The following is a 24,978-nucleotide window of genomic DNA, read 5'->3' on the forward strand; positions in this document are numbered from 1 at the left end:
TGGTACTAGAGTCTCGGATAGTACTATTGATGCCTAAATATCTTCATATTCATACCCAAAAAATTGCAACGAATGCTATTTGATTCATTGATCAAGCATTGAAAGTTATCGATTGCGATGAGAAAATATCCATATTGGACCGATCTTCACTCAATGCTAAGTTGCCTCTAACAACAGGTAGTAGGGGAATTGTGGGAAAAACCGACGCTATGGGTAAAACCGACACCCCATAACTTTTCCTAGAAAACAAATTTTTATTCATTTCATAACGACACTTTATTATTAGTACGTTTATGTAGAGCGTTTGAAGAAAAATTGGATTTACGTTGGTGCGCCGAATGTCATAAAAATAAACAAAACATACGACAGCGGCGTTCATACTCGTCTGGATGTTAAATTTTGTTGGCAGATTTTAAGGTTTTAACCGAGCAAAAGCTTTTCAAATTACCAAATTTTTCAGTACCAATTATTATCGGCTTTTCCTATGATCAACTAGGTGCATTGAAGACGAGTTTGAGAAATTCAATATTTTTAATTGCTTTTATAAAAAATGTGCGCTGATGAGGTAAAACCGACACCCTATGGATAGGGTAAAACCGACACACTGTTAAGATGGTTGTGTATACTTGCGATTCATTACAAAAAGCTGGGGATCTTTATGGCACTTCAATTAGACTATTAGCACACTATAGTAATAGCAGAAATAAACAGAAATACTTTTATTGTGTTTATTTCTCGTAAGTCTCTTTTAAAATTAAAAATTGGTATTTTTGCTTATCTGATTCTATCGAATCTTTTGCTATTTCTGCAAAAAGCTCATCAAACCGAATTTCTAGTGTTCTCTTGGTTTGTCATAGACAAACTTTATCACAATGAGACAATGATCTTATGTGTACCCCAATAGATCGTTGATGAACAGAGTACGAAAAATCCAATCTGAAAAAGATAGTTTTACTAAGAAGTGTGTGTGTGTCACTTATAAGTGAATGAATCCGATTAGCAGAACGTAGAACGCTTGCAAATCTTCTCTTATGAAATAAAATGACACTGGAGGTTGCAATGATGTGCGCAAGGATTATTTGGAAATACGCATATCAATAAATAATCCTATAGCATAAAATACTCTTATTTATAGTACTATGCTTTCGAACTTTCTTCCCCTCACTACATGATGAAGCTATAAAAAGCACATATTTGCATCATACATACTCACACTTTATTAATCACGCATATATTTCATTTTTAATAAAGATAAAGATTTTAATAAAGTGGAGAGAAAATAAATTAAAGGGGGCGTCGATCTTACCCCTATGGGGTGTCGGTTTTACTCGCACTGCTTACAAAAAGTCACTTTGTTTTCCAAGTTTTGCTATCAACAATTTTAATAGAATCAATTTTTTGAAGCGCTGAAAAAATAAGTCTTGTTAAGAATTTTCCGGAGAAGAATTCTGCATAAAAATTATAATTTTTTTGGTTTTGTGACAACTCAGAAAAAGTGTTAAGCTTAAGGTGTCGGTTTTAACCATAATTCCCCTACAGCATTTATTGACGAACGAAAAGTTCTATTTGGCGCGTTATGTATGTGGATTTTATCGCCTACTACAAATAGTATGACCTGATAAGCAAGGACAATTGGGTAAGTATACAACATTCAACGTTAATATGCATCATTTTAGATCAACAATATTTTCATCAATCACCATCACTGCTGTGAACGAAAATGTTTGTTAATTAATGCTACAATATTTAATATTCGATTTGGGGATTTTAAACAATAAATAATTTGTTTTATACGTCAAAAACAAGACCGAATACATACCTTAACAGAAATGCGGGAGAACAGGTAGTTGGCATTAACTCAAAAAGGTTTCAATTTGAGAGAACAATGAATTTACGTTAGGCTCCATTATACGACTTTGTAATTTTTGAATATTCACAATAAATTTATTGCAAATTTTAACTTGCTCTTCTCGCCAAAATGACAGCATCAGCTTAGGTTTTTAAGAAAAAATGAAACGAATTTTGAAAAATTATAATATGGTACAATTTGAATCATTTTTCTGGCAACCCTATCTGAGAAAGAACCATTTATAAATTACGTAACGCTTGTAGGGGGACGGGTTTATGGAAATAAGATATATTTTGTGACCATAGCTGGTACATGCCATGGTCATGACTGGTCATCTGGTTGACTGGTTGCATGTTTGCTTGCAAGTTGCGCATTCTTACGAAATATCACACAAGTGCGTGTACTATGACACGATACATTTTACCCCGTGACATGTCACAAAATTTGTACATTTTGTACAACGTTTGCGAACGGTTACGAAACTAGAAAGCAAGTTTGGTTGTTATCGTAAACTGGGGTGACTTTGATCATCGTGGTGACTTTGATCACTCGAAACTTTTTTCGTAGATTGCTTATTTGGTCAGAACAGTCTACCGAATTCTTAAAATTTGAAATGAGTTTTGGCCTAAAACTTATAAAATATTGATTTGTTATTGTTTTTGAGTATATTGTTCGGTTTTGGGTACAAAAACCACAAAAAAACTCAAATTTTACTTTACCTTATTTTACGAAGCTTCGTATAGTGTCTATTTTTTATAAAATAAATAAATCTTAGATTTTAACAAGAGTAATAAATTCTAATTTTTTTTTAGAGTGGGGTGCTCCAGATTTATTTTTTATAGTTCGCTTATTTTAAAAACAATTTTTTTGTAAAACTAGTTGGCAATAATTTCAGATTACTTCCAGCTAAAATTCGCAATGTTTTTTATATTCGATACTCCAAAGCGTTAAAATGGATGAAACTCTTTTTACATTGATAAACTACTGAAATGAAACAAGTATAGCAGTTAAAAATCTTTTCAGATTCTTTTATTCTAGTTGGGGTCGAATTATACGAATTTCGGTCCTTCGAATTTTACAGTAGATTGAAATACTTTGTACAATGCCAATTAATGTCTATTTTTAAAATTTAATAATTGAATATCTTTTCAGAAGTCTAAAGACACATTTGAATGAAAAATATTGACATCAAGAGCTTAGTGGGTGAACATGGAGGTTATCAAAGTCCGGAATACGGAAGCGGACTTAAAATTGAAATCATTTTTGGACAAATAGTTATAAGCGAACAATTCCACGTAAAACCATCCAATCTTCTTCACCATACATCAGTACATGGTTTAAAAATGTTAAATTTGAAAAAATGTGTTGCGTCGAGAAATATGTAATGATTACTTCGAAAAGTGATCAATGTCACCCGTTTTTAGGGTACGTGATATGTCGGCACCGGTATAGACACAGGACTGGTATAGAGTACTTTACAATCTGTAACTGTATTAGTATATTCAACGATATATTTTACTCCACTTGTTATAGGTGCAGAAAAGCAAATCGATAATAGCTTTTTGGTCGGAAAATCTAAGCCCATATGTTGTAAGAACAGGTGCTGATGAAACTCAATGGATGATTCTTAGTCGAAGATGATTTTTTTGCGAAAGCTGAACCAATCATGGAGCTCTCGGCAAGTTTTATGGCAGATTCAAGTTTGATTTTACGAAAAAGAATTACGGTTTGGCAATAGATCTGCTCCTGTAACAAGAATACCAGCGTTTTTTGACGGATAAGACTACGAATATGAAATTGTTAAAATGTAGTGTTATAACAAACAAATTTCATCCTTAATTAAATTTCATGACGACCGTAACTTGAGACATGTGCCATCTGATAAGCAGCAAAAAGACAAAAGAGCGAGAATTGTTTCAAAATAATAATGAATGATTTGTTTCTGCTCTTTTCATGAATAACATGTTAAACAAAAATTTTATTTATCGGTTGCGAAAGGTAAGCGCATTTGAAAGACCCCACAAAAGAAATATTTAATAACTTTAACAAAATGAACAATCTAAAAAAACAGATAACATGAATCAAACTAATGCATGAATTGCTGAAATAGATTAAATAAATAAAACTAATAAAATTGAATACTTGATGAATTTGATAAACTTAATAAAATTATTAAAGCTGAATAAATAATTAAATCAATTAAATTTTAGACGAAAATATAATAATTAAAATAAGGAATTATTAAATCATCAAATTTAAAAAAGGGTAACATGGCCTCCCTACCAACGATTTGCGAAAACTCTGCCTGAACCCATCTTCTACCAGCAGAACACAAAAGATTAGTCCGTAAGATATCAAGCCATTTCTAGTTTTCCGATTTACACATTTCAAATTCAAACTTTACTTGAGTAATATGGCTTAAAACTTTCGATAACTTTCCCTACTTCCTAATCTCTAGCCAACTAAATGTAGTAAGAACAAAAATGAAAACAATTAAAAAATAATGGATACGACTTCAATGATCCTGTAGTGATCATTTTTTTTATTTAAAATACACTCCTTCCCCGTGCAAAGGTAAACATTCAAATTAAAGCAAGAAAAGAAATCATATTTTTATTTCAGCAATAAATTGAAATCTTATTTTGATCTCAGTTCAAGTTTTTGACACCAAATTTTGATCTCGTTTTGCTACAATGTTCTTCTTTGCGTTCCTTAGAAGATTGAACTTGAATATTTATTTTGTTATCAACAAGAAATTTAACAATCTCAAAGATCTCACTGCAAGCAGAAATAGATTTGGATAGACCCAAACGATATCAACCTGGGTAATCATTAGTTTTCTTTTTTATATCATACTTTACTTGGTGAGTGTCATCGTACCGATAAGGCTTAAAAAGTCGTCATAAACAATTCTGGACAAACATTTTTATTACAAATATTATATTAGTGAAGAAACACAAATTCATAATCTATTCATCAATTCATGTTATGTTAGCATTCCTTTATTAGGCCATTTTCTTCCGTCTTACTTATTTCAAAAACACATTCGAGATGTATTCTATTGAAAATATACTTTACAAAATAAATTATTTATAATTTTCGACCAACTATATAACAGTTTAAGTGGATCGGATGACTTTGTACAATTAGAGATAGAAATATGGGTAATAATATGATTCGTACCAAGGATTTTTCCGGAAATTTCATTTGAAATTTCAGGTTTAAAAATGCATGAAAAGTAGAGGATAAAATTTCTTGATAGCTTCATAGTAATAAATAGAAGCCTTGAAAATTAAATTTTCTTAAGGACAATTTTTGAAAAATAAACCTTTCTTTGGACTGAACATTTTTTATCTAGTTTTCCAGACGAATTGATCTGCGGAACAGAATAAAATCGGAAATTGCCATGGGTTCAGGGTTTCTATTAAACCGTTGCGAAGAAACATCTCCGTACAAATTTTGATTTTAAGCTGTGAGGTCACGTTCCATTTTGTCAAATTATTTCATCACAAATTTTTAAAGAAACCAAACTTCGAGTAGTTCACTTTTTTTCTTTCGCTTTCCAAAAAAAAAAATTGGCTTCGGCGGGGGCAGGGGGTGATCCTTTCGGGCCCTGGAACCTGACTAACCGGTATTGTACGCAAGATTGTGCATCTTCACAACAAATATAGCGAAACAGTGCATTGCTAGATAAACTCGGTATTCACGGTCAACTTCTTCGCTGGCTTCGATTCTATCTCGATGGAAGGCAACTCCAAATCAGCATTAAGGACTATCTGTCTGCACCATTTCTCGCTACATCCGGCATCCTGCAAGGAAGTCACCTCGGCCCAGTAATATTTCTGCTCTATTTTGATGAGGTCAATATCAAACTACAACTACAATGATATGAAGATTCTTCGACAGATGCAGAATTCGACCGCCACCAAATTTCTTCAAAGTGAATTGAACAGTTTCAGTACGTGGTGTCAGGTTTCAGCGATTGCAAAATAGAATCATGCGATTAATTTTAAAATGTAACAGATACACTTCCTCTAGTTTCATGCTAAGCGCATTACAATAGCTTTCTGTGAAGCAAACAATTTATTACTTAACAATTAAGTTCATTTTTAAAATTATTAATGGAAAGCTGCCTCAATATTTGTGTGAACGAATTGAAAGAGGAAGTGATGTGCATAGGTACAACACTAGAAACGCGTCTGATGCAAGAACACAAAACTTTTTATTTAGTAGATCACAGAACTCCTTGTTGTACAAAGGAATAAGTTTTGTCAATTCGATGCCTAGACATATTAAACGTGCAGCAACATTAGTGGAGTTCAAAACACTATGTATTTCACACGTAAAATCTGCTTTGTAGACAGATTTTTTGGATTTTTATATTTTGGAGTTATTTGAATAAGTATGAAATACCACGAAGATTTTATTTTTTTTCACTTCTAATATTTGCATTTAGTAACACTAAATGAGATGTCCACAAAAGTCTGAGCCTCGCGTGCGCTAAGCAGATAGAGACTAACTTTAAATCGAACATGGTGACCAGCACTAAAAGCTTATCGGGTTGAATCGAAGCTTTAAAACTTTTGTTGTGATCAGGGTCTGATTTGATGATGGAGTTGTATTGACTTTGCTCGACAATAGAGTTAATCTCGGTTATTGCTGTGATAGTGGTAATAACGGAGTTAGCTAGTTGAGTATGGGGCTTGATGACTCTTTCTGATAACTAACTAGATAACGGGTTCAATTCCTTGTCAATCAAGGATGTTCTCGGATAGGAATATTCCTTGATTGCCTTGGGTTAATGGTAGGAAAATTTCAATAAAGAGGTCTGATGTGGATGATATAACTCGACCGGACTCTGCACTGCCACTAGGCTCGTCACTTCTCACCTTAGCAGGTGGTAGTACCGATGTCTTGGTCAGACGGGAGGAGTCTTACAGAGAATTATCGGAAATGGAAGCTATTCGGTTCAATTCCAGATTCTATCAAGAATCTTCCCGCAATGGAAATTTTCTTGATGGGCCCTGGTTGTTGGCGGAATATTCGAAATGTATCTGGTTACGTTCTTATGAAGGAAAGGCTATGTCTGCAAATTGAACCAGTTCGTTTTTTTTGTTAACTGGTTTCGGATCAAAATATTAGTTATCTTTTAAATAAATCGTTCAGCTCACACCTTTGTGGGGGTATGAGGTGGGACCATCATCATCATAAAAAAACCTGTTTTAATCCACCTAGCGGTGCAATTGTGCCTTTCTCATTTCTCTAAACTATGGCACGGAGGCTTTTTATGTTCAACATAATCGTGGAAATGTCCATTATATTCTTAGTACATATTGCACTTATACACAATGGCATGCCAGCCACGAACTTGATGAGCTACGTGTCGACGGTGAAACACTTGAAACAAAAAAAATATCATACTCCATTAGCCTAATCAGCATTAGATCAATGTTATCTGCTTGCTAACTCATTTTGTCATGCGGGGGTGGGTATGTGAAGAGGGCGAAAGTCCCATGAACGAATGACTCCCCAGCTTAAATTGGTATGCTTTGTGATATAGTGGTGGTTTAAAGATGATGGAGTTGAAAGGGAGGGGTATGAGGGCTGGATGGGTTGGTGGACTGAGGGGTGATTTAAGGAGATTTTTAAAGGAGGGGAGCGAGCAGTAGAGGGGGGGGGGGTGTAACCCCTCTCCGTAATCCATCAACTACTTTCTATATGAGAAAGGCAAAAATGTGCCAAAATCCAAAAAAGTGAATCGTCGTCAAATTTTTTTTCGAGTTTGCATCAAATCTCGACGTTTCATGCACCTTGAACACATTTAGCATCAAAAATAAAAATTCTATTTTTAATTTTTCCTATAGTTTATATGAGAAATTTCTGTGTGGCCGCACTCTGAAACCCGTAATTCCGGAACCAGAATTCCGATCGATCCAAAATTCAATAGCAGCCGATGGGAAGGTTGCACCTTTCATTTGAGACTAAGTTTGGGCAAATCGGTCCAGCCATCTCTGAGAAAAATGAGTGACATTATTTGACACATACGCACATACATACACACACATACACACATACACACATACACACACATACATACATACACACACACATACAGACTTTTTCCGATCTCGACGAACTGAGTCGAATGGGATATGACACTCGGCCCTCCGGGCCGGGATTAGGTTGACGTTTTTCAGAGTGATTGCATAACCTTTCTATATGAGAAAGGCAAAAAGAATGTTTCTAAACCCGAGTAATTGTACAATCATCACGTTTGCGTGGAAACGTCATACGAAACAGTTCAATCACCGTCTGTTCTATTCGAACATTCTAAGATACTCTCACGTCAAGAATCCTGGAGTCATCTTGGATTCGGCACTATCCTTCAAACCACTTACTTCATATATTATGGACAAGGCATCAAGACAGATAGGGTTCATCTTCAGAATAGCATAAAACTTCAGTGACGAATACTGTCTTAAATTGCTCATTGGTCCGCTTATCGTTAGAATATTGTTCTGCTGTTTGGAATCCGTACTGCCAGAACAGGACTGAAGAAATCGAGACTGTCTAATGCCGGTTCATTCGCTTTGCCCTTCGACATCTCCTATGGCTAAACGGATTCCAACTACCGAGCTACGCAAACTGTTGCGAGTGATGCACTTCGATACACTCAGCATCCGGAGGGGCTCCGGACTTACTCTCCGCCAGTTGCTCTACAATTCTAGAACGCCTGAATCTTTGAGCCCATATTCGACCAATATGTACTAACTCTCTTCCGCGACTCCCCTTTATGAGAACCAATTACAGTCGCTGCAGCTTCAGATAGTCTTCAATAGAGTTGCCACAGGATTCGATTTTCACTAGACTAGAAATACGATTAAAAATAAGTTTTGTCTATCATTAAATTTAAATAGGCCATTATTGGTGCCAAGGGGTCTTTTGGTGTTGATACAACAAATAAACAAATATTGGATCGATTCAAAGAGAAACTCATAGATTATCGAGATTTTGGGTTTTGAAATCGGAAATTACCATACGAACTCATTTGGAACCGTTCGGAATCGATCCACATCTCGTTTTCCCTTTAGTTTTTGTATGTAATCATCTCATCTGTGCGATATTTGGAGAAACAAGAACATGACAAGTAAGTTGGACTTTCGTATCACTTTATTATTTGATATAAAATTTTCTCTTATTTTGTGATTTGATTCTAATTCAAAGAGCTTTTTATTAGCATACTAATTTGACAGTTTTGAAAAAAAAACATCGATAATTTACAAGTTGAATTGCAATGGTGCAAAAATTTTAAAATTCTATCGTTTCTAGAATTATTTAACCTTTGTGTATTGGGGACCCCAAACATTCGCCATTTTTTTTCGTGCTGCTCCCAAATCGTGTGTTGAAAGACTTTCTGAAATCTAATCCCAAGAATTTCTGAAAGTACGCTAACGAAAAGAGAAAAGAAAGCGGACTTCCTAATACTACGGTCAATGATGATGAAAAAGCAACCTCCGCAGAAGGTATTTCAGTAATTTTGATCCTGATCTGCTGGAGACAATATGAACATACCATTTTACAAAATGCAATCTCAGAGCACACAAGTTGTTTTCATTGAACAATTTTATCAATGAAATAAGCTAAAACATTCTCAAGATTTGCATCGTACATTACTCGGCATCATTTTGTTAGATTTTTTTGATCTGCGTAGATAACGCAGCAAGCAACATTACGTTCTATCTTTACACTTGTGTACAAAGTATGAAAAGAAGAAACATCAGCGTGCTAAAATACATAAATTGTAAATGTTATAAATTTTTAATATTCCATAAGCCACGTTTCCATTGACAGGATCTGATCCGGGGTCCAGATAAATATATTCACAACCATGTTATAAATTCATGCACGACTCCTCACACCGAAAATATATCGTCTCAGGGAAAACTGCGGATGCGGGTGAACATCTCCCGACCGACCGACCATCAGCCAACAGACAGAGAGACGTGTGAAAGTTGGAAGCCGCCCACTGAATTTATGCTTCTGTGCTCTAGGTACGATGGCAGTACATACCTACCTCCCTTGCGAATTTGACCCTAGCCGAGTGTCGTACAGCAGGGATGCTGACTGCGGGATGGCCTCAAACTTTGCTCGACATTCGGCAAATACAGTTGCATGATTTATGGGAAATTTATAATCTAACTTTGCGGGAGTGCTTCCACACTTCAAGCCAGTCAGTACATATCGAAGAATAATGCACGAAATACTTGCCAATGGGAAATCATGCTCGTGAATATCGGAGTTTGGAAGAGGATTCTGAAAAATCATTTCTACATACGATAAATCGTTGAAATATAGCAATGGGAAATTGAATTTCAAATCAGAATCGATGGATGCAGTTTTTGCGAAAAGAGGCTGATTAAAGAAGTTTCTGTCAGCTGCATGCATTGCCCGTGTCGGGCCGGATATGAATTGGCCTGCACAGATTGGTTCGATAACAACTTCAGCGAGTCTTAAAACTCAACAAACACAAATAGTACTATTCAACAGTGACAAGTTCAGTAAGCAAGTGGAATATCTTGGTAATTATTATAATGGTACTGGTTATTTCTTAATAAATGAGACTAGCTCGATTGTCTCGTAATAAATAACAATCAAATTAAAGCCAAAATTGCTTCCAACTAGGCTATTTAAACTCAAACTTCAAAATGTGTGTACATATGTATGTCTATCAGAACTGCTGAGTAAGTTCGTAATATTTTTCATACAACGAGAAAAGGCAAAAAGTTTTCTGGTCCCTTCCTGCATAAGCAGTGACAACTGACGTCCGAAGAGAAACAGTTGCAGCTCTTGTATAAACATTAGCTCTACTTTTCAATCCAACTTTGATCAAATTTACACAACTGCAAAATCTCGACTTGGATTCCAGCTCATCCTTTCTACCCATATGCTCACTCCGCTGCCGATCCTTTTGCGTCGAGAGGAAAGTTTTAGCAAAAATGTTTAAATAATGCTGAAGGAAGACAAAGTTGCAGCAAAATTGAGTTTGGAAAGAAAACTTGACAGGAAGAAATGTTTCTTCGTTTTCGCTCATTCGTTGGGCCATAGCCCTCTATGTTGAAGTAGATGTACGATATAACGAAGGAACTATTTTTCAATTCGCATTCCTAATCTAGCAAAAAAGAACTTGATTTCGAATCAAGACCAAAACGCAATGGCGCCAGAAACGGAACGGTAACGGTATGTGGAATCGTTGAGAGTTTATAAAAAATTGTTTTTATCCACCTTGTGGTGCAATTGTGGCTTTCTCATTTATGCCAACTATGTTTCCGTCGCAGCATGAGCACAGACCAACAGACATAAAACTCTTAAAAAATACTTCGTCTGCTTTAACGATCATTTTAAATATATTTGTAGTTGGAACTGTGGTCGCATTTGCAATGATGGCGCCACTGGCATATGAACAAACAAGTGGGGGATAGACCACTAGTGAAAAGTTAGTCTGCGGTAGGGGTTCGTGAGAAAGCGCTCGACTATCACGAATCTGATTAGTTACGTGTTGATGCTGATTGATTAAAATGAAACAACACTTGGAAAAATATAATATTTACAATTAATTCGTTTTGTTGGGTTTTTGTCGTAAGTGTCAACACCTTATTTAAGGCTGTTTTGGTGGTATCGCATTGGCGACTGTGATCGTACCACTGCCTCTAGAGAGAGATCACACACATCCGCAGGAACATTTGAAATAAACTTTCACACTGGATCCCCAATTTGATTAAATAGATCAAATGTGCCGGCGGATGTATGTGATCTCTCCCTAGAGGTAGTGGTACGATCACTGTCGACAATGCGATAATCATGTGTTCTTCCTAGGACGTCATATTAGCCTAGGGATAGCATAAGGATTTGTGCACTGGGGGGGCGATTTTTTAAACTGCTTTCGTTAAACTCATCATTTCTATCTGTTTTATCCGTTATAATATTCAATTAACTAAACAACTATTTTACCTACTTCGTATCGCTCTGAAACTTGACTTTTCAATTGATGCCCAGGGCGCCGAGTGTTCGTGCCGGATAGTCACGATTTAAAAATGTCTGTATGTGTGCTTGTTTTTATGGTAAGGTTTAAAATGCTTCAAAAGTCTGGCATGTAGTGTATCGGGATTGTATGGGACTTACATACCCTCAGGACTTTCCTACGACCACCGGAACGGGGTTGTTTACACCATAAGAAAATTCTTCGTATTCCAAGAACTTCTAAACCTTCCTAAACTCCAAAAACATATTGCTATGTTAGAAGACTGGTAGTAAAATATAGCACATTTTAATCATCATGATGCGTATAATATGTAGATTGTAAAATTATCCATTTGGTGTTGATTTTAACCGTTATAAGTTTGTATTACCGATTGGCGATTTGCGACAAAACCAAAATTAGTCATGCGACACCTATGATTCAGCTCATGAACTGGCAAAGTGATACAGTTTGCTTTTTTTCATCCGCAAGTGGGTCGTAGCTTACAACAAAAACTTCATTTTCTTCTCGGAAAAAGCTTACCACTGCCAAAATATGAATGAAACGAGTAAGAAATTTAGTTTTCTTTGCAATTATTCTGAAATTACAGCCATTTGCAACTATTTGGCTCATAAATTTTTTCGAAATGTAATCGGGGTATTATTGTGGTTATAAAAAATCATTCCATCAATAAAGTTCCAACTCGAAACCGAGACCCAATCAGTACCAATGTCAAACTCCTTCATATTTTGGACTACGTAGGAGATTCAGTGAAGACTATCAGTGGGAGGGAACGGCTGTGTATGATACAAAGCTGACACTTTCCTATTAGCCGGATATACTCCTTCCTCGCGTGATCTGGAGAGTTTCATGAATTTACACCATCTCATGAAGGTTTAGCTTAACTCAGGAGGAACGAGAAATGATATTGCGGCGGCTACGGTGCTCAACAAACTACATTTCGGAACAGCACACATATAGCTCTGCGAATAATATTAGAAATAACTATGTTTTACGCCCTTTTCGCTAGATGTTTACTCATCATCTTATAAAATGATGGTTTTTCTTCATTTTCATAAACAATTATCAACAAATTGATCGGTGATTTGGTGTTTAAAAGTTATTTTTTACCAATATTTACAAAAAATATATGCACTATGACAAAATCAAATCAGCAACACTTATTTAGCCCCTCTCTTTTATTACTTGCTTTTAGAAATTTCCTCTTGCTTTGTGGAACCGATCAGCTCCACAATGCCACTATGTAACCGCCGTCGTCCTTACCACTACGCCTGCACAGAAGGAAACTGAAGCGAGAGCGACTCGAGGTCCGATGACTTTTAAGGATTCCCCGCGGGTCCGAAGAATACCATCCGCCAATCCGGTACTAGACGACTTACTAGACTGAGGCGCTAATTTGTTTCGCTGATCTCCCGTTTGCCTGAAAGTTGCGAGTTTTGCTCTTCTTTCCCTGTCACCATCTACGCCTTCTCTCCCCTGTCTTTGATACAACTGCTGCTACACTGATTTGGAAATAAGCCCCCTCTGAATATCTTGACCAAGCATAAGTCTTCGTTAAAAAAAATCAAATTTGTATTCTGTATTCCTAGTTTTAGGATAGCTGTAATTTTTACTCTTTATTGAAACTCTTGTCCTCCATCTTGTAAATAGAATTGTATCCTTAGTCTGTGAAATTTCTCATAAATATTTGTTCCCCCTCTTGTGTACTAAACTATATTGTTAGTTTTAAGATAACTGTAAAATATTTCGTGGAATACTATTACTCCCCCTCTTGTATATCAAACTTAATCCATTGTTTTAAATTTTTTCATAAAAAAATCTTTTGGCCCTCTCTTGTATATAGAATCCTATTTCTAGTCTTAAGATAGCTGTAAACTTTTTTTCTTCTTTTGTGAAAAAAAATATTTCAACATTGTAACCTCCTAGTTTTAAGATATCCAAAATGTAAAAACAAATGAATTTGGCACCGCCAAGCTAACGCCTATCGAATAAACGAAATAAATAAAAAAAATCAGCAACACTTTGCTTCCAGCGCTATCTGTGAGCGGTTTCAACATAGAATCGCCAATTCCATTATTTTTTCGGCGTTTTCTTCTCATACCTGTCATATTGCAGAATGACATATCTACCAGAAAGAATATGTTTGCTTCGATCTAAGCAAACTGAAACTGGAACTGCATTTGCCGATAATCCGTTTGCGAACACCATTTGACCGTGCATTATAAGTTAGGTTTACGTTTTAAATTTTTCTTATCAGCCTGTGACAACCACCTCGACCACGATATAAACGTTAAGATCCAAATGCGAACAACAAATTTCAACTTCAAAACGTCAGTTCACTGGTTTTTTAAATTACGGTTTTAGATTTAGAATGGATGGAATCGACATCCCACTTCAGGATAAGCTCTTTCAAATAAACACTCCACTTCGTCGGCTTCAGGTAGAGGCACATAGTCCTCCTAATACAACCAGGAAATCTTCCAGTAGCAAAGACTGTGTGTACATTACGACGACAATATGATTTGCGAAATTCTTTGCTGCTCGATACGTATGTAAGCTTTTCTAAATTGCCAGCCTTGAAATCTATCGATATTACGTTGATCCTACGCGTGCGTATCGCCTTGAGTTTTACTAATGTTTTATCGTCGCTGCAGGAATAGAAGTAATGGCTTTCTGCAGTTTTATGCTTTTCAAATTCATTTTAATTACTTTTGGGATATTTCGTAGGTTTGGATTTGGGGCATACTTTTGGGATTTATTTTTTTAGAACTCGAGACTCTTGCATCATTCACTAGTTCGCAGAACTCATGCAATGAAGGCACCCAACTAGAGGTGGAATGACCATAGTCGCAAGTCCTGTACGAAAAAAACCTCGCTTGAACTAAAGACCAAGAAGATGAAGCGGGAAGTCAAATGGCTTACAGAAACGAACATTGGCATCTGGAGCAATCTACCTCCGGGGAATTCACGGTAGGGTGGATTCGCCGCAGTGGACTGCCCGACAGAAACGTGCCGAAAAGGGGAGCGTGGCTCACGAAACAAACACCGGTACCGAGAGAAATCCCGTTGCCGGAAAACTCTCAGTCGGAGTAGGATAGTATCCGAGTTGATCTCGAAAAAGCTGGGAGCTAAATGATTCAAGGAAGCGGGTGTCGGTGTTGGGGGAAATTCCTTCGTCGGGGAACTATCGGTCGGAGTAGGGTGAGTTCACTGTCGGGGACTATCCCAGTAGATCGTGATATGGCCGGGAGCTGAATGATTCATGGAAACATGAGCTAAATGGCTCAAGGAACCAGCACCTAAACGGCTCACAGCGACGTCTCGTGTCGCTCAAAGCTCATAGGTCGAGCCATTCCATTGACCAAGTGAGGCTCGGAGATAGAGCAGAAGAAAGAGGTGCGACGAAAGCACAACGAGCTCCCTCACGAAGTAATACCTTGACGTAGTTCGGTGGGGAAGAAGGGCGTAAAAAAGTAAGGAGTGTTTTTAGTGGATAGGCACCAACGTGAGTCCCACACAGTGCCAATACACTACAGGCCAGGTTTTGAGCTTTTTAAACCTTACTATAAAAACACGCAGACATTTTGCGATCTCGACGAACTGAATCGGATGGCGTAAAAGGCTCGGCCCTGCGACCCTCTGTAAAAGATCGTAATTCCGACCAATTGCATAACCTTTCTATACAAGAAAAGTTAAAAGGTGCGGAATCAGCAATCCTAAAAAGTCTGTTTTTTAGGGGACGGCCTAGCGTAGTTGGTAAATCGATTGGCTTGTACGCAGCTCACCTGGGCTCGATTTCTCTTACCCTAAAATAGGCGAATAACCCTAAGGTTGAAACCTCTATAATCAAGATTTAAAAAAGTCTATTTTTCTTATAGTTTTTATGGGATAGTATAAAATCTCGACGTTTCATGCATTTTGAGGAGCATCAAAAATACGAATTCGATTTCTGAAACTTCATGGGATCCCTCCTTCGGAAATAAAAATTTAAGTTCCAGCTTATATGGGAATTTCTCCTGTGACCAGACGATTCATTCTATATTTCCGGAACCATATAACCGATCCATATGAAATTTCATAGCATTGCATAGCAGTCTATAGGAATAATGTACTTCTCGTTTGAGGCAAAGTTTGTGATTATCGGCCCAACCATCTCCGTGAAACTGATGTGAGTTTTTTTTAATTTTGAAAGATGGCTATTTTTCCGAGCACCTCCAGAATTGTCTGTGGTGGTCAATGTGGCCAACAATATTTCGATGGGCCGTCAGTAACCTAGAACTGCAAATGCAAGATGTTTGGCTCGTATTTTAGCAAAAAAAAATCCTTTTTGAATTCATCGCATTATTGGTTTGAATAGGAGTTTCCCCTGTTACCACACTACACAACCCGTAACTCCGCAACCGGAAGTCTGACCGAAATAAAATTTAATAACAGTTTTTGGCGACACAGCCCCGTTCATTTGAGATTAAGGTTGGTAATCGGTCCAGTTATCATTGAGAAATCAATGTAACTGTAATTTTGAATTTGGGTACTTTCGCCAGGGCTTCCGGAGCCGTCGAAGGTGGCAAATATGTACGAAGTAACTTTGAATGACTGCTAGTGACCTAGAGCTACAAATTTAAGCAGTTATGGTCACATTTTCGAAAAAAAATCACATTTTTACATTCATCGCCGTATACGTTAAAACCAGGATTTGCTGCGTGTTCGTACTCATCTCCCTGTAATTCCGGAACCGGAAGTCACATCAATTAGGAATTCAATGGGAACGCTGTACCTTTCATATGAACCCGAGTTTGTAAAAACGGTAAAGAATTCGTTGAGAAATAGGTATGACACTAACTTAGGGACTTGGCTAGTTCCCCGAGGGCATCAAGAACCGTCATAGGTTGTAAATGTAGTCAAAGCGACTTCGAATAACTCTGGAACCGGAAGTGGAATAAAAAAAATCAATAGCGACCAATGGGAAAGTTGAACCTTTCACTTGAGACTAAGTTTGTGCAAATCGGTCCAGCCATCTCTGAGAAAAAATCGGTGGTGTGTAAGAGATTCGGCCTCTGCGGGCCTCGGTTAAAAAGTCGAAACTCCGACGGTTAACATAACCTTTCTATTTGAGAAAGACAAAAATAAAAAAATTAAAAATAAAAAAATAAATAAGAATAAATATTTAAAATAAAACATAAATGTAGTACCCACACAGGGAACATGCGGAATCAAGGAGCCAAGGGGCTCTGAAAGAAGAGGTGCAAGAGCACAATGCCCTCCCTAAGCAATCCCCAACGGTGGTTCCGGGAAGTAGAGGATACAGAGATACAGGAGGCTTTGGTTTAGTCGGTAGGCTTGCAAGAGAAATAGCTGCAGTAAAAATTCGATAGCACTACGGCCAAGTCGATACTAGTCTCTTTTGAAGATTCCCCCTCGATAAAAAAAACATCGTCCCAATTTGTCGAGCTGAGTCGATAGGTATATGAGACTCGTTCCTTCGGTCCTCAAAAACAATTTTCAAAGTTTGAGCGAATCCTACACAGTTCTTTTGTGAGACATGTTAAGATATTATATTTTGCAAATGGAAAGGGTTCTGGTTTCTTTAAAAAAACCTGGTTTAATCCACCGGATAGTGCAATTATGTCTCTCTCTTTTCTTCTAAATAGTAATCCATGGCTGGTTAAGTTAGCTGGTTATATTATAACCATTTCATTCAAACTTAATGGTTCAGCAGAATTAGCCGCTATTCAGCAAAGCCTTGGGATTATTGACACATTGTCCACAGATCATTATTTCATCATAACTAACAGCCTCAGCTCTGCAGCCGCTCTTTGGGAAAAAAAACGGGAGTCCTTGAGTGCTTAATCGGCAAAATCTTACCAGATTACCTTAGTTTGGGTCCCCACGTATTGTTTCATCCTGGGCAATGAGACGGTCGACTCTTTAGCTAAAATGGGTGCTTCAGAATGTGACATCTACGAAGGATAGATTTGCCTTAATAATAGTTTATGTATGCTGTAACAAATGTTGTTGATCTTCCGGTTGCCATTAAGCTGCGAGTTTATATCCGCTCTCGGTGTTCTGTTTCTGATACGATAGTTGCCACACGGATGCTGGACTTCATCCCACCTCTGAATATCTTTCCAAAGCAATATAGCCCTCCATCACAAAAAGCAAATTCTAATGTGTTTTCTAGCCCCATACACAAATACACATACTATATTTTTATAAATAAATCGACAAACTGTTTAGGCAGTGAATTTTAAATTGCGGCAGCATTGCTCGAAGCCGACGAAATTATGGGTCTAGCGATCGATTTTTCTCAGCCATCTTTTACACATCAATTGTTATGTGTGAGTACAGGTATTGACAGGTTAATATTCTTTCACACGATACCAATACAGTATGAACAAGTACAAGAGAAGAAAAGCTTTACAATTCAAACGCTGCGCCAAATAACAAGGAAAATTAATTAAATCATAAGAAAATTAAGCTTTCATATTTCGAACACGTTCGCTAAATATTTCCCCGGTTACCCGTGCGATATCTGGCAAATGTTCCCTCTTCTGAAGTAGACCGCCTATCTCCTAGGTGCGGTGTGAACCAGAAAAGACAAAACTTCATTTTGTTCAACCGACAGCAAAAAAACAGATAGAAAATCGATCGGAAATATTGAAAACGTAAACTAATCCGATGTTAAGACTGAAACATGACTCTGCTTTCAGTTCCACGAGCTCGATTCCTAGCAACCAATCGATTAATTGTGGTAATTTCACACGGGGATTACTTGTCTGGGTCGAAATACCACGGGAAATAAATGGAGCATTAAGATGTGAAAATTTGCTGGCTCGAACGGGTCCTAAATAGAATCAATGAAATTTACAACAGATAAGACTACTCCATTACAGGTAATCTCCTTGCTTGCCCCCAAAATATAACCGTAAAGGAGAGATGGTTGTTGTGTTGAGCCACAGGCAGACAGTTTGTTTCTCACCCGATGGTATCCAGTGAAATGAGGCTGATGGGAAATTCACGGAAAATATTAAACTTGAGGCAACAAATAACGGCACTTTTGTACACCTGCTGAGCATGGTCAGGGTCGGAGTGCGGGAGTTGCTTGTAAATTTGTGGACGATTTTCGACGACATTCATTGAATTTCTACACCAGTGCGAATTGGAATTGGTTAAATGTGTTCCATTTTAGCTAATCTGCGATTTATTAACGAAATCAATTAAATGGTATTGTTGAAATAATAAATTCACACTAATCTGAGTTATTTTGTAATGCAAATTTTTCTAATGACATTTTAACTAGTTAATATTAACAAATGATTTTCCAGCCATACCTCAACCTATTATAAGAAGTAGTCTGAACTGGCTTCCCGCCGAGATTTGGCTCTGGAGCGCTGAGAAACCAGTAGGACGACAAGAATTTTAGCCACAAATCGTTGTCATGGAGCATCTGGTTGGCAGAGTAACCCGGCATTAGATACATGCAAACTGTCGTAGGAGGGGGAGAAAAAATTATAACCGTTTATCACTCTGCCTGAACGAACGACTCGGCGCGGAGTTTTGAAAAGAGATATTATCTATTCGATTTTCACTTCGCAGAATTGAGGGTGGTGTGCCACAAGCCCCTAATCACATCAGCGCGACGAGAACGAGTTGTTATGAAATGTTAATTACGCTCCAAGGGATTTTTGAAAAAGCTGGATTCACACGTAAAGTTACAGTGCAAAAATAGTCATCAAATATTTTCATTTCTTGAATTCACTCCAAAGTAAGAGATACTTTTTTTGTGTCTCTCGTCAATGATGGAAATAATTATTTTGACCAATCGTCTGAAGAATTTCGTTAATTTGCTATTGAATATGGAGCCCGCGTTGAAGTCAAAATGACGAGGTATTGAGACTGAAATATAATGAAAAGTTTCGAATAATATACAGTTTTATTGAAAAGAAAATTGGCACATTTCATAAGGACTACTGATGTAATCGAATTTCCATTTGATTGCTTATTTTCTGGCATTCCGCCATCTTACCCAATATATACCGTCAACTTACCCAGGGGCTGGGGTAAGTTGGCGGCTTTTCCGCGTCACATATTTTTGTCTCTAGAAATGAAGGCAACGTATAAAATATTTTCATAAAATTCAGAGATGTTACCAACAATCTGCCCTTTCGTGCAACGTCTTCTATTTTGCAAGATCTACCAAAATCAAAACGGTGAAAAATGAAAACTGGAAATACCGCCAACTAGCCCCAATCTCCCCTACTTTCGATCATTCACCGCGCGTTAAGCCTTATTTCAAATGAGGCAATAAGGTCAAATCAAGTACAAAATAATATACACATTAGTTACGGAATTTGCGTTTAGACTCATCAGAATTTGACACTAAGTTAGTGGCAGGACTAAGCTTGCGCCGGATTGAAGCAAGCTCCAAAACAAGAGACACAATTTGTGTTCCTGAGCAAACCCCTAGTAAAGCGTGATGTCCCGCAAGAAAAGGAGCTCATTTTAAGCTGATGAGAACTAATGAAATCGCAAAATTTGGTTTTGCTTAGCATCCAGACGCAAATTTCATAACTAATTTAGTAATAGGTTTTGTGATCTTCGCAAAGACGGTTGTAAACAATTTTCTCCTTAATGGACGTTGGGTGGTTCGCGTCGGGTCCGTGGGGAATCCTCCAAATTGGGTCAGATATTCAGGTCGTTTTGGCTTCAAATTTGATTTATACCAATGTAAGAGTAGGTAGCGCTCTGATGCGAGTCGGCGTCACAAAGCAGTACAAGAGACTTCTGAGAACGAGAGAAAAAAAAGAGGGGCTAAATTCATATATTGATTGATTTTAGGAAGAAATAGGCAAGAAAAAAAGGAGAGATCGTGACTTGCCATAACATCTCGAACCGGGACGTTGGGTGGTTTTCTTCGGGCCCGGAGGGTATCCATTAACCGAAACCTGGCATAACTGTACTCGTTGCACGCCCAGACAATGTGCTCGATGTCGTGATATCCGTCGCTATAAGCACAGATACCACTATCCACGAGCCAAATACGCTGAAGATGTGCATCCGGCGTATAATGATTTGACATGAGTCGGGACATCACACAAATAAAGTCACGAACCACCTTAGGGACTATCGAATGTAGCCACCTTCTTAGTCCCAGATTACTCCACGAAGTTTGCTAATTTTCGGGAGTTCTCTAATGAGTAACACTGAAAAATTCGTTGAAGCAAATTGGTCTTTCATAAATGTCACCTTCATGTTTCATTGAGCGAATATCGTCAATGGAACTGAAGCTATCCGAAACGATGAAGTATTGGTCTACGGGTAATGTGTCGATGACTGCAAGGGTATACTGGATAGGAATCTAATTCTGCGGCGTAAACTGAAGAAGGGTCACTTAGTTTGTAACAAGCGGCGAACTCTTGATTGAAAATACCGAAGCTAGTGGACCCTTCGATGTTTCATCCGTCGGTACCAAACATCATAGAGCAGGCGACTTCTCGGAATTTATTATAAAAAATAAATATTACTAAACTTGCGGGCTTATGTGGTCCGGAATTACACAAATCTCGTCTCTCGTGGATGTGTCGAAGAAAACAGTAGATTTAGAAGTATTTATAAAATGTGCAGTAACAGTAACGTTGTTTGATACGACCTAATTAGATCTCCTGGGTGGGCATCCCACCACGTTCCGGTTATTGTACTAAGAAAGTTAATCCTTTGTTGGCATATCTGTTTCAGATATCTAATGTGGCATCCCCAAATACCTTTTGAGTCGAAATAAATCCCTACATATTTTACTGTCAAGACCTGAGCGATGGTTTGACCCATTAATAGAAGATTTAGTTGTCCTGGTTCATGTTTCCTAGAAAATATATAATTAGCTCGGTTTTCTCCGTGGAGAATTCGATGCCAAGCTTGAAGCCCAAGCAGACAAATTGTCTAAGGTATTTTGTAATGGTACTTGTAGATCGACAGCTTTGGGTCCTGAAACAGAAACCACGCCATCGTTTGCAAGTTGCCTTAACGTGCAGAAATTCTCAAGACATTCATCAATGTCGTTGACGTAGAAATTGTATAAAAAAGGCCTTTGATATGAGCCCTGGGAAAGGCCCATGTAGCTAAATCGCGATGTCGATAAGTCACCATGCGAAAAATGCATGTGTTTTTCCGACAGCAAGTTTAGTAAAAAGTTGTTTAAAGTCGCTGAAAGACCATACTGGTGCAGCTCCTATGCGAGATGCTGTCCGGATACAGGACAGCACTGCGATCGGTCGATACGAATTATGGTCGGAGGCTGGTTTTCCTGGTTTTTGGATTGACCTTGACCTTCTATTGAGCAATGGAAGGTAAAAAATGAGCAGCTTCTAGCACTGCGAAGCAAGCACCTATCTTTATGAAAAATGGCTTTTTGTATTTCTTGACCCCACTGCTTTCACGGAAAAATAGTTTTGAAGCTCTACATGCTCTAGAAAAAAGTTGGGCATGACAGGGTTATGGAAGACCGTTTATCTTCATAGAGACAACCCCATGCTGTACCGTAAGAGTTAAAATCTCCCAAAACTAGTCGGGGTGCAGGTAAGGATTCTAAGATGTCTTCTAACCGTCGGTGCCTAACCGCGGTGGTGGGGGGAATATATATTGAAGCTATGCAAAAGGTTTTACTTGACAAGCTACAACTTCAGTATCTGTTATAGACGGAATGTTGTTTCTTTAGAAGGAATAGCACTTCTTGATCCCCCAAAACACTCCTGCATAATGAGTGTCTCGATCCAGGTGAAAAATGTTAAAGTCCTGGAAGTTGAGATCTATATCGGAAGTTAACCAAGTTTCTCATAATGTAAATGCATCGCAACTCGAACTACTTATTAAAATTTGTGGAGGAATCGATTTTCGGGATGATACTTCTGCAATTCCACTGTAGAACAGTGATCAAATCCATGATCTTGTTCGATGAGTTAGCCATCGAAGGATACATTCGCTGAAAGGAGGGGCCATTTAGCAGTTAACTGCTTCAAAAATGTTCTTATTGTAGGAAGAAAAGCTAACATAAAACTTTTAATAGGATCAAGAATATTGAAAGTTTTTATTATCCAGTCCATAATGTCCGAGAGTTTGATAACAAAGGAACACTTGGGGTTTTTGATGTTCCGAGAAGTGCAGGGAACTCCTTCTCTGAGCTTAATCCTCCGAGACTAGGAGCTGCTTGCTTCGGTTTGGGTGCAACAATTCCAAGATATGTCACTTTTGGTGCCCCGTAGAGCTTCCATCCCGGGAATTTATTTCCCGGGGATCCCGGGATTTTTGGATTTTCCGGGATTCCCGATTCCCGGGAAATTGTATTTTCTCATTCCCGGGATTCGGGAATCTCGGGAAAAAAGATTTTTAATTTATCCCATAAGATTCTCCAAATGAAATTCTGTAGGAAATATCTTTACCGGCAAACATTTGGAGTGAATAGTGAATGCAGATTGTGCTTTTCCAACTGATTTACAGATCAATGGACTATATATCTTTAGGCTCACTGATATGTTTTCGTGATTTTTTTAGGTATATAGTCCACGCCAGACTCAAAATGTTGCTAAAGAATGTTGCATTCATTCAAATTTTCATTCAAAAATGGATAATTTGCCGGCATTTATACCGAACCATTTCCTTACAGTAGCGTTAGTGATGCGCACGATATATCTGCCACCGATGAACCGATTGATCAGATTTTTAACAATTGTTTTAATAGTTTATTTCAATAGTTAGATCTTGAATTAAAGTGCTTGCAATCAAATTAGTAATGGAAATTAACGCAATTTCCATTACTTTCTTAAAAAATAGATGCGTGTTTGTTTCAAAACTTGGGATGGTTTGTAGTGATATCATGCTTAACGCAAACGCTATTTAAAATAAGGAATGTTTCTAGAACGTCTGCAGAAATATTTGGTCGGTTCATCGAATGCATATTTCGTCTTATTTGTTATACTGTAACTGTAATATTTGTAAATTTTTGGATGTATGAAAAGAAATACATAATGTTGTATCTGTCCAATATCATGCGCATTCAAACTCTTTGAATGCTTTCAAGGATGCAGGCAGGATTTTTGAAGGGATAATATCAAGCAATCCAGATACTTGCCCGTAACAGGAAATCGATAATAGGCTTCATCCATCGCTGCACAGTTCGTCCATTATCTGCTTGATTTTGATTCACACTTAATTCGAAATGATGCTGATCCTGTGACGGAAATGGATTCCATGTATAAACTTTCCTCTTTTGATCGGAAGTAACTGCACACTACCCTGAAGCAGCTCAATCTTTTCATTCAAAATTACCAAAGAAGGTGCTTTGCAATAAATTGATCACATTCCATCGTATCAGAACAACGAATTCCAATTTTGGACAGTAACCCCAGCAGCTGCGTTTAGTATATCGTCCCAATCGTAATCGTAATTACCAAAATTTAGGCTATACATATAGCCAAGTAAAAGTTTTGCGTAAACTTATTGACGAGTTATCAAATGATTGAATGATGTGTAGGCCACTAAATCGCCATCTTCTGACAACTGCTTTAGGGCAGATATACATGCAATCGAACGGGTTTGAAAACTTTTCAATTTATTTTTTTTTTCAAGAGAAACATTCACCTTTTTATTTTTCTTCTGTATTCCCGGGATTCCGGGATTTCCCGGGAAATTTATTATTTATTTCCCGAATCTCGGGAAGCTGAAAACCGTCGGGAAATGGAAAGTCTAGTGCCCCGTCAAGTGACACCTTCTAGCATTTACAAGGAAATTTAGGAGAGGAAATGTTCCTTCTCTTCCTATAGCTTCTAGGCACCCTAATAGATGTTCCCTCTTGGGTGTCATCAGCCTCGCCTTCGTTAGAAGGCAAGATAGCATAGCGGTTCGTTGAGGATGGTGGTATAGCTTTCTTTAACATTTCTACGAAAGAAAGCTTGGATCATCCCGCAAGGGAAAGTTTAAGTTTATCCCCGCGTAGTTTGCACGCGGGATATACCGAGATCTCATTCAGAATCTCTGCACAGTAAGGACACTTTTCAGCATTCCTATTGCACGAATCATCCACATGATTCTCGCCGCATTTTCCGCA

The 24,978-nt window shown here is 37.7% G+C and overlaps 1 protein-coding gene across 10 annotated transcripts in view; it reads right to left on the reverse strand.

Annotated features, from left to right (window-relative positions):
- The window catches only part of LOC131690966 (cell adhesion molecule Dscam2), a 352,778-nt gene that overhangs the window by 229,281 nt on the left and 98,519 nt on the right, over nt 1–24,978 (reverse strand). The window lies entirely within an intron of this gene.

Source organism: Topomyia yanbarensis, chromosome 3, assembly GCF_030247195.1.
Source record: "Topomyia yanbarensis strain Yona2022 chromosome 3, ASM3024719v1, whole genome shotgun sequence".
NCBI classification, from domain to species: Eukaryota; Metazoa; Arthropoda; class Insecta; order Diptera; family Culicidae; genus Topomyia; species Topomyia yanbarensis.